Below are 12,203 nucleotides of genomic sequence, written 5' to 3'. Positions count from 1 at the left end.
GTACTTTTAATACCGACTCGGTAATGAAGCAAGTCTTGAGTGGTGAATTAATGAAGGTCTATTTGAATAGTGTGAATGAGACAGGAAGTGGCCCTTCTGCAGGCGTACAAATTTAGCTGGTGGATAAAGAGAAAGAAGCAGAACGATAGAGTTCGGTGTTCCTTGGCCCGACCCTGGGGAGTCGGTGACATTTCAATGGGCTTCCGTGTCACTATCACTCAAGTGTAGAGAGTGAGTGATCTTTCACCTAAACTCCTGATGAAAGTGCAGACGAAAGAGAGTGTTGAGAGAGTCTTGACAGACTGTAAATGAGGAGAATAAACATTAAAGAGTCAGTCTCAGCTCTGTTCTGCTCTGTAGTCAAGCAACACGTCATGGTGTTGTTCAGAGGTAAAGACAATGGTTTAAAGCAAAGATAATGAGATTTAAGAACCCTATGATGGGTGTTATAGAATTTGAATACATCACAACAAAACAGCATAGCACAAACAAAGAAAGAAAAAAACTTTAAAAACACACAGTTTCCAAAGGGACTATCATGATACTGATAGGATAAAGAGCTCTGTTAGATATCAAAAGGTTTACAGAAAAGCTCCCCGTGTGATTTCCTCTACCTGTCTAGCAGAAAGACATTACACCCATACAAAACAAGAGGAGTTCTGTTACAGGTCACACAATATCCAATAGGATTCTTAGAGGATAAAGTGAAATTCTTACAAGATTAGGGAATGTTACCTCAGAATGTGCAGTTTTGGAAAGGCACATATTGTTTAGTGGGTGCTGTATGGATGAAATTCATGTCTTGCCCTTAACACAACACTTTATATTAGTGGTTGTAACGTCCACCAGTACCTGGTTCTCATAATTTTCAGTTTTTCAATATTTTCAGTAGGGAATTCATTAGGGAATATCGCACAACTGCACGTGTGATATTACTTATATACTACAGTTTGTCTTAAAAAAAAAAACTCTTGTTTGTGGAACTATACTTCCTTCGGTGACGGATTCAAATCTGTCCGTTGATTGTTAAACAGAAGAGGTCAAGCCTCCATTACTACTGTAAAGCCCCTTTTACACAGAGATTCCGGAAGATACATGGATAATGTGTCCTGGGATTTGTCCCGGGATCGTTTGATTTTGGTTCATTCACACTGCCAGTGATTTTCCAGAATTTGTGAGTGCGTTCACACACATCCCGTAAAGACACGTGACATCAGGATGTGTTGTAGAAAGTCCAGTCTAATCTTCCGCTACCGCTCTTTGCATTGTAGTCGTGCACTTGGTGGATTTTTTTTACCCAGCGTCTTAAGTTTATCAATGAGCTGCACTTTCGATCTCAAGAAATCATGCTTGAGCATTTTTTCCCGGATTCGGTCGTACACTAACGCATCGCACACCGTGCCCCAAGCTGGCAAACGATCTCAGCTTCAGCGTGGATAGTAATGAGCTGGTCTCTGCTTCCTTCTAGTTTGCAGACATTTTCTTCGTTCTTTCTTTGTTGATGACGAACACAAACTTTCTTCTAAGAGCAACAAAATTCCGGAACTGATCTAGGCAATGTTACTAGGTCCCCATCCCGGCATCGATCCCGTCATCAATCAATTTTACGGCAAAATCAATTTTTCGGCAATTACCCGGGATCAATGCGCTGCGTGAAAGGGGCTTAATTAAAAAACAAGAAACTTTAGAACTAGCACGACAGCTTGGGCTGCTTCAGTGATGTTATTAGTGAGTACTAGAGTATACCTGTCACGGAGTCAACAGAGCCATCACTTCCGCCCACTGCACCTGATCACTACACTCCGCCCACCCGATCACAGTCACCTGAATTCTAATCACCTGCACGTCATGATTACACTCCCTATATCAGCCACCATTTCCTTCACCTCAGTGTCGTGTCTGGTCTCGTCTCTACACGACCTAGACTACTCGCCTGAACTACCAGCTACCGATCCACTTACCTGAAGTCCTGTTGTTCCCGGTTGTCTCCGTTTATCGTCATCATCTGCAAAGACAATATTCTTGTTCAGCTAAGTGTTCACCATTATCAGCATTCATGTCATCGATCATCTCTACCAGCATTGCTCACTCTGCACTTTCAATAAACCTGTTTTGTTACACTTTAACCTTGTCTGCCTTCTTATGGATGTGACAATACCTGCATTTGTTAGAGCTTTCATTATCTAGGTCAACTCATACATTTGTGAAAATAATTCAGTCTTTGTCAGCAAATTAAATCGATATCTTATTTGTCAACTTCCTTTCAATGATTAAAGTGATAGTTCACTCTAAAAGGAAAATTAAGTAAGTGTTGACTCTGTTGTTCTAATGCTGTATGCCTTTCTTTCTTTTTCAGACCACAAAAGGAGAATTTGGAAAAAATGTCCCTCTTGTATCGTCCTTATAATATTAGTCTCACCCAAAAAAACAAACACATGTTGTGAGAAATTAAGACTTCGAGAAACGCAACATATACCCCCAAAATACTTGGAATATACGACTTGTATAGCATCAGATCATTCTGTGATACTTTTGATACCCATGTCTGTCTCCATTGGGCAAACCACTCTATGTAGTAAAAACAGCTTTTATTAGTCTCTCTAACCAAGGGTTAAAAAGGCTGTTTAATTGGTTAATTACTACATATTAGAGTATTTGAAATGTTATTGAAGGGGACAATTATACATGTAAGATCCTTAGAATGCAAACTTTGACATCCCTGACATCCCAATTCTGATCTAATGAAATTTCTGAATGTACATTATCACAACTTATCATTGAACATCATTAGACATTCAGTTTGAATCATATTGCAATCATTTGTGCAGACAAGTTGGTTTCAAATCCTTTCTCCAACAGTGCCATCAAGTGATTCATGTAGTCATTACAGCCAAATCTAAGCCATGAGTGGACCGGCGTTGACACCAGGCGGATTATTGAAGTTTATTTAGAGAGTCAAATAATGTTGAACATTTTAAGAGCTCCAAAAGTTTATTGATGAAGTAATGTAAAAATGGACTACACCATCTCAGACTGTGCTTTCACATTTACTTAAGGCAGAGCAACACAGGGGTTTGCTGAGCTCATGCAAAATGAAGATGGTTAAATAATGAACTTGTGTGCAACGTGATGTGGGTAGGATCAACACGTGTAGTTCTTTATGTTAGCATGCAGTGTGCATAATCCTACTGTAGAGAAACTTCTGTTCTCAGAGAGCGCCAGAGGCAAACTGCAGCATGAATGCTAAACTTGAACATGCACACCACCAACTAATACCAATGAGACGCTATTAAATGAAGGCTTACTGTAAAACTTCAGGTGCTGCTGTCCCCAACAAGGCTTCTTAAAGGAAAAAATCTGTAATTATTAACAGGTTTGTGAAACACAAATGTTGAATAACAAGGTCACTCTTTTCAATATATAATAGAGATGGAGATGGTTGTAACAAGGGGTTCGATATAACAACAAGTTTTAACTTCTTAGAGAATTAGGAAGAGGGATGAACTAATAAATTACATTAGAGGGTGTAAGTCTCTGTGAACAAATATGAAGGAATTATGAGACAAAAAAATGTGGTAGGCTGTTCACTTACAGTTATTAATTTGGGAACAGCATTTCAACTAAAGGCCTGTTGACAGCAACACAAATGTCTTGAGAGAATGTCGCCAAGTTTTGTCTGTTCAATGTGTAAAGAAGCGGCAGATGGAATGAATTAAAGCTGCAGTTTGTAACTTTTTTTTGTGTGTTCACATATAATAAGCGAGTACATCATGAATCCATTTTCCAAACCATGTTTTTGTCTTATCCTGAATCATTATGGTACACCTTTAATAAGTGTTTATTGGGACAATATTATACAATGTTCTTCCTCAAGATGCATGCAGTTCTGTTTATTAACCGCTAGGTTGCGGACTGCAGCTTTAAAACTGAACTGAACTGAATTGAAAAATCCTGGCTTAACAGACAAGAAGGATTGGAACTATTTTTAGGATGTTCAAGGATAAACTTGAACTTCTACTGTTTTTAATTTGTAGCAGATAAATGGAGGAATAGTTGTTTATATAGCGCACCAAACACATTGAATTACAAATGTTCCATCTTCATTAAGTCTTCCCTAATGAAAGTGAATGAGGCCTGGGGCTGTCAAGCTCCAAAAAGACTAGGTAAGTGCGATATGAACCTATATAAGTCATCTGAAGACATACAGCATTGTGTGATAAGCAAATCTGAAAGATAAGTCAATTTGAAAATCTTAGCTTTCTACATAGTGATGTCTGATTGATTCACACACACAAAACATTGTTTTCTTTGAAACAGAACTTTTTGCAGGTAAACAAAAACATTTTCAAAATCGACTATCAGAGAGTAATGCAGTCTTGGAGAAGCATTGTACAGTATAGCCTAATAATGCTCCCAGCTAACAGAAATTTGTTATGAGAATGTTTTGCTAATGTCCCCATTAAGTTATGTAAACTTTATTTCATAAATGTTCTCTGGACGTTATTCCATTTTAAAAATCTTGTTTCATTAAGGACAAATTAAATTTGATCATTATTTGAACACTGTGGAATTGCTACTTTAGAATGGACTCTGAACATTCTGAATCAAGTAGAATTGTTTTTAAAAATATTTCAGGGGGAAAAAACGCACCATGGACGATGTATAAACTATTAATAACGTTTTTGTTTTCTTGAGAACATTATAAAAGGACTTACTTTGAACGAATATTCTATTAAAGTAACTTTGAGAGAACCTTATCCCATTACATTCTGAGAACATGTCCTGTCCGCTGGGCTTCTTCTGTTTGTTCTGCTTCTTCTGTTTAAAAACAGCTGGATGGACGCAACAAACAAGTGTTGAGATGCAGTTTTAAAGGTTGCACTATTTTTAACTTGATATGTATTCTTAAAAACGCAATACTTATCTACATGCATACATGACAACAAATAAAAAAGTGGAGTCTTAAATGTATTGTTTTAGTGGATTTGCTACAAAAGTGCTTTGATGGCTATAGCATGCTGACAGTCTGATAGTCACTGTTAGTGTTAACCTGCCAAAGCACAGCATGCTGTCAGCACACCGAAAAATCTGAAAAGTTCATCCCAAGCCGCTCTGCCATCAAAAATATTTATAAAATCTATACAATTGACCAGTCTACCTAACTAGACAAGCAGTTAAACAAGCATTAACCAACATGGAGATTCATGCTAGTCTGATCTTTCTGACAGGGTTGTCCAAGAACCATTATAACTCAGATCTGGTTGAGTTCATCAGAATGCTCTTCAAACTATTTCCATGAGACAAAGATCATGTTTAATTAATGATTCTTACAAATGTTTCATGAGCACAGTATTCCCACGTCCACAGCAACAACCAGGCGCTGGCAATATCCACTAGCGGTGCTGCATGTTTGATCCAATGTCATTTTAATTTAATAAAGTTTTTTTTTTTGCTCCTGATGTTTATTTAATATCAAAGCTGATAGACACGGCCATGAGATTACACTGTGCAAATCCATATCTGAGTCCTCTTGCTTGTGTTTGATCAAGTCAGACCATGATGGATCTCACTGTTTGCAGATGTGCTTGTGAACAGCATGGACGTTTCTAATAACCAGCGGTTCATTGTTTTCATTTACAGCATAACATTGGGAACAACTGTCTTCCTCTGATCTAGCCAGATTTATATGTGGGGCAGATTTCAGATTTTAGAAGTTATTTTGAAATATTTTAGACATCTGTCAATTCTTCGGTACATTTTCTGGATTGATAGATTATATATAATAGACATCAGCATTGTCAAGGAGTAGATCTTAGAGTTTCGATGTGAAGACAGAAGAGACGTGATGGAGCGAGTCTTGCATTGTCCTTTGGATTTCTTCCAAATAAGCAATAACCAATAATGCCTGAGACTGAGAGTGACATGTTGACAAAATAATGAGAATGATAGATAGATGATGTGTTTACTGCAAAATATACTTTATATCCTTAAGCACAGTAAACACTCAAAAAAGTCAGTAAAAATAGTGCCCAATGTACTGTACTTCCATACGTTCAGTTGTTTGGGGTTAAAATAAATGTCCATAAACTTAACAAATGATGTCCTAGCAGAAAATTGCCAGTCCTGTTTTCTTCTTCTCACTGTGTAGTACATCAGCCAACGAGGAGGCATGTTTGAATATAAGCCAATGGAAAAGTGTCATGGAAAAATATACAATTCAAATTAATCTATGTATCCAGCAATTGGGTTAAATCACTTACTGTCATATGCCAGCTCAACTGCTACTGTAGTTCATGCTTAACATACTTTGAATGAATCACCTACTATGCAGGTAGCCTATTGATGAATACTATTTGTTATCATGACACTTGTATTGTGTAAGTGTGACTGAATTAACCACAATGAAAGCAGATGTTTGTAGAGAGTTTCCACAAGCATGCTATGGAACTGTAAACTGTGGGATTTATGTACAGATGGTACTCAACCAGAATGCCTATTACCGCCGCGACAGGCACCGCGGCGAAACTACCGCGGTAAAAATAATCCAGTCGCATTTCAAAGTCATTCGCGAAATGACCGCCAGGTGGCGCAGAGGGACATTGTGCAAAACAGCAGCTATTGCCGTATTTTGAAATGTAAGCGGGGTTAATGTCAATTAACAGATGAAATAGGCTACTATAGAACATTGTTTAGGACAGAAAAATAGAATCATAATTTTAAAATAGAGACGAGAACAATATAGCCTTTATTTCATATTGTAACCTAGACGTCGGTGGGCGACATAAGCCTATTGCCCGTTGGGAGCAGCGTGATAAAATAATAATAATAACAAAAATAACGAACAAAAATAAATTAGGTGCAAAGAAGCTGATTATTTGTTTACTACTCAACTGAGGAATGAGACGAATGATGAGCGCTTCTGTGGAACAGATTGGATAAACCGGGCATTTTAAAATGAGTATATTCATGGCCGAGTGGCAGAACTTACGTATTGGTCATATGGATGACACGGGTTCGAATCCCGTACAAACAAAGATTATTGTACATTTTGTATTAGCCTATTAATGCATGTCATAGCCTATTATTAATGCAGACAATCAAACAAACAAAACATTTTTTTTATACAGGATAGCCTTTTTTTGGTTCATATAGCCTAGAGTTTGTAAAACATGGTTTTAATAAGGTGCGATTTGCAGGGGGGACGGGGATTTCCTTCTGGAAACATCCCTGCTTCTGCTGAATTATTTTAATCCCCCCTCCCTCCACAGTAACCAATGCTATAAATTACTTCACCAATAGACCATTTAAAATATATAAAATAAAGATATGCAACAGGCACGTTTAAACGACAAACAATCAAATCAGAACCAGTTTCAGTTCATGGTTAATGCATGCACGGCTTTCAAAATGTCACAAAGCGTTTTGAGATTATTTTGAATGAAATATTGAAGTTTTTAATTAAGTATTTTGGCCCACCACACCGAGTGGCGCTATCCATTGTTCTAAAGTCGGGTTTTATTCTGGCATGTTGAATTAATGTTCGGCAGACGCGGCTGCGCGTTCATTTGGATTTATTTTTCTCATAACAGACATCTAAAATAACTTAGGCCCTAATAGGCTACTCCGTAGTTTTTTAGTCATACAGATCAGAGTAGAGTAGCCTAGCCTACATCGGTCAAAACTGTAAACTTGTATTCATATTCAAACTTTTATTCAAAAGTTTATCTGTCGTCTCTGCATGTCTCCGGGAACTGCGCGTCACAAAAATGAACCGAAAGCCACTTTCCTCCGCTCAGTCACGATAAGAAATCGGCTATGTCTAAAGCTTTTAAATGTCTAAATATTTAATAAATGTTATCTGATTAGGTAATCCGTATGAAACCGAGAGGTGCAGATCTACTCAAAAGCTGTGAGCGCTTCCCAATGATGAACGGACAAGGGTGAAAATCTCGCTATAATTAAATGTAGCCTAGTCTCTAGGCTAAATCGCCCTGAATTAAATTGTAAAAATAGATCAGATAATTTATTTGTCGAAATGTTGCGATATTGTTTCATTTAAGTTCATAAATATGATATAAATGTTATTTAGTTTAGCAGCAGCACAAAGCACTGTGGTTCGAGATTTATATAAAAAAAAATCGCGCACCCTGGTTGTAAGGATCCAAAGATCCCCGTGGAATTTAACATTGAGTTGAACATTGTATTCATGACAACAAATGAACATGAGTTTGAACAAATTAACATGCGTTTGTATTTAGGCTTGCTTGGAAAAAGCTGGCCCAAACCGAGGTAGCGTTTTATTTCTTCAATTATTGAAATAATTAAATGTTTATTAATAAACTTTTATGACAGAAATATTAGCCTATTAGCCTACATGTAGCCTAAATAATTAAATTATTTCATTATCAACACTTTACTAGCCTAATGCTATGTCTAGAATTAAGTGTGAATTGCGACTTCTCTTTGTTTTAAGTCGGTCTCAAACTCAGATCGCCTGTGGGGGGTTGGGGGTTCAGGAGGTGTTAATGTTCCGTCTTTCATATGGAGAGAGAGCCTGATGACCAGGCAAAGGCAAAATACTTTTAAAGATAAATCTCTCGATGTGTCCAAATGTAGGCCCTTAAATTATAAATATTGTAGTTTTATGTAGGCTATTGTATTTAAAGGGGTTTCACACACACTTTCAGTTGAAGTGTTCAATCCATTTGTTTCAACTGGTTTTGTAGAATTTTAACACGTTTGAGTAGTGTGTGTGTCAACAATCTAGCATTATCTAAACATGAACTATCGACGAAACGCGTTCTTGCCAACTAAACGAATGCAAGTGAGCAGCAGATACAGAGCGCTTATTCGCGATCCACCTCGTTTTATTGTAAGGTGAATTCAACCAGGCATTCTGTTTGAAGCAAGACTCAATCATGTTACAGTTTTTTTTTTCGTGATTTGTCTGGATGACACACAGCGACATCAGTATTATCAGCTGTATAATGGGGGTTTACCCTGAAATCTTGTTTAATGTCGAGAGACCCGGCGCGCGCAGTGCAGGGAGACATAAACTCAAATAAAAGAGATCCAGCGCGAGAGAGAAGCAAAGAAAATCTTAATTTATGTTGCTTTGAACTATTTTCGTTTTGTAGACTATAGCCTAGGCTACTGTTTTAATTGTTTATTTAGCTGCAATTTCTTTGGCAATACAGATTTAAAATGTTGCAAGAATAAGATTCTGTTTCTTACTTAATAAACTCTAACTCGATGCAACCATGTTTTAAATAAATAAACTGCCCCCGACACTTTATTTAAACCTTGAAATGTCCAGGATCTGTTTTTAAAAATTTCTTCCTTTGCTATGACGGGTATCAATTGTCAGTCATCTCAATTTCGTGGATGATTCACAAAACAATAATTTAGCAGATTAAAGATAGCTTCCATTTTCATTTTCTGACGCGATCGGCTGATAATCTTTCCTTCATCAGTTTTGTCGTCTGTGCAGCGGCTCTACTGGAAAGTAGCAAATTTATGTTGTAATGTGCCATTGATAATTAAACAAAACGCTTGACTTCAATAAACAGTTACCTATCTAAGCATCAAGAATGGTAAAACATTTAACGCTGTCAGCCAAAGCAAGTGAGATTCGATCTCGGGTCGCTTGAAGCTCCGTGAAGCTCGTGCTGTTGCGTTGTCCACTGCGCTATCGTCGGTCCGCTGATAAGACGTTGCTCTTGCAAAGCCTCATTGATGTAGCCTAATATTTTTCTATTGCAATGTTTTGTGTTGAAATGTTTTCATTATTTATTAGATGTATTAGGCCTACATTTAATTTCAGTCTTGTGATTATATGAATTCATTTAACTACATGTTTAACTTAAAATTGATCTGTTTTACCACATTTCAATCACTCTCAATGAGCCGCGGCGCGGCGGCAGATTACACAATAGAGAGAATAAACGGACACTTTTCAAAGTCTGCGATTGTAGCGCCTCTTAGCGGTCAAAGCCAGCAAATACACACCCGCAATTTTACCGCCGCGGGAACGGCGGCGGTAAAAGTCTCATTCTGGTTGAGTACCATCTGTACAAGAGGTTTACTGTAGCGTTGGACATACTGGTAATGCAAGTATGCTTAATGATTTGGATCAGTTGTAAATTTCATGTCTGTTTCGTACCATGAATTACATCGATAGTTTTGTATTGTTCATGCTGTTGAGAGATTTCAGATGGGGCGAATACAGCAGTAAATACTGATACTGCCTTTAGGCATTCATTCATTTATTTATGGAAGTGAAATGTATTAAGAATGCAGTAAGCTTTTGCTCACTCTAGGGTGGCTTTTAGTCTTCTAATTTATATATTTATATTATAATTCATATTATTATTGCTGTCTAAAGATGAAAAAAAAAAAAAATTAAACTACTTTCATGGTGCCTATTCTGCCTAAAACCCATGTAAGGTAAGTTAAACTGAAACATACCTGGGCTGCGTTTCCCAAAAGCATCGTAAGCCTAAGTTGATCGTAAAAACGATCGTAAGACTGATCTTAATATTATGGTCTGTTTCCCAAAAGCATCGTAGCTTAAGTAGCACTTGAAAATCTTCGTAGAACTACGAGTGCTCTGGAGTAATCGTACATCCCCAAGTGCATCGTAAGAAGACAGATTTATGAGGACACCTGCAGGACGACCGGCAGATTACACTTTTATCTAGATTTAACACACTGCAACGTGAGTAATATAATAAAGTTTTGATTGTACTTTATTGTACACTTTATTATACTCGTTTTTTGTTTACATGAATTTATAAATGAAATAATTAAAAAGGGAAGAAAAAGATAGAGATACACACCTAATTTCAACTATTTAACAAAAAAATATATAAAAGAAGTAATGTGGAAAATATGCTTGAAAGACTGGGCAAAATAGGGATGAATTCAAAAAAAATATGTCAATGACGTGCACGAAGTAGGCTATTGGCGATTTCTTGGTTGGCCTTGTGGTCATATGCCATCTTAGTCGTCGTCCTCCTCTTCCACCTCCTCCACCTCTTCATCTTCCTCCCTGTTAAGTAAGGGCACTCTTTAATGTAATCTTTTTTTTCAGCCATTTTGTCAGTAGCCTACCTCCGCCTGTAGGTAGACGATTATTAGGTTAAACGTTCAGAAAAGGAATCCATATAAGGTTATATTTCAGCACTTCGCAAATGGACAGCGACTCTTAAAGGTATTGCGGAGGATCTTTCCTACTTTTAGAAAAGACCCGCCCTCTCCAATTTCTATTTGCTCCCGACCGAGAGGGAACGCCTACTAGCAGTGATTTTAAATGGATTTCTCCAAATAGCATGACAAACTTTTCCTGTCTAGTAGAATCTTCGCGACTGCGGCATCAGTGGGAAGCCCAACATGTGCTTTTAGCGCACGCCAGCGTGTGAACGGCCTTACGTAAACATATCACCAGAATGATTGACACTTAGGTGGACCAATAGTATACACTACCCACCCGGAAGAAGAAAATCCTCCGCTATACCTTTAAGTTGCACGTAGAGCGCTTTCTCGCGCGTTCATGTTAAGTGCATTTTTGGGAAACGCGCGTGGAATTGCCGCGAGCGTTCGTAACCTTGCACGTAGCGCTCTTAAGAGCTAAGATACATCGTTATCGGGAAACCCGGCCCTGGCTAGCCACCTAAACCATCTTAATGGTATACTGTAGGCCCCAGATCTAAACCAGGTTGGCTTTGTATGGTTTTGTCAAGTCTAAACTTAATCTGAAACTGAGTTTGTTCAACTAGCTTCATGCAATATGCCTCTGACTTGACAAAACTCACCTTACACGAATAAAGCTAGACAATGAGAACATGAGGCCTGCCGCCTAACGCAAGGATATTATTACTATTACACACATTTCCTTGCAGTAACATGCTTGAACTCTCTCACTCTTTTCGGTAATGTTCTAGTTCTATAAGGGTATTTTAAATATTTTTAACTTGACAGGATTGCATTTTAATGGATGTAATGCAACTTGGCAAAAACACATTTCTATTACACAAGTCTCTCTCTGAAAAACACATTATTATTCATAAAATATTACTTAATTAAACTGATTTAAGCAATTTAGAACTTATAGTTTATAAACACAGAAGTTTGGGTTCCATTCAGTGTATTTTAATTGCCATTTGGATTTAGATATCATCCACTCCTGATGCCTTGTAAATCAC

This window comes from Phoxinus phoxinus (assembly GCF_949152265.1).
Source record: "Phoxinus phoxinus genome assembly, chromosome: 13".
Lineage (NCBI taxonomy): Eukaryota > Metazoa > Chordata > Actinopteri > Cypriniformes > Leuciscidae > Phoxinus > Phoxinus phoxinus.
The sequence above is the reverse complement of the archived record's forward strand: the minus strand, read 5'-3'. Positions refer to the sequence as shown.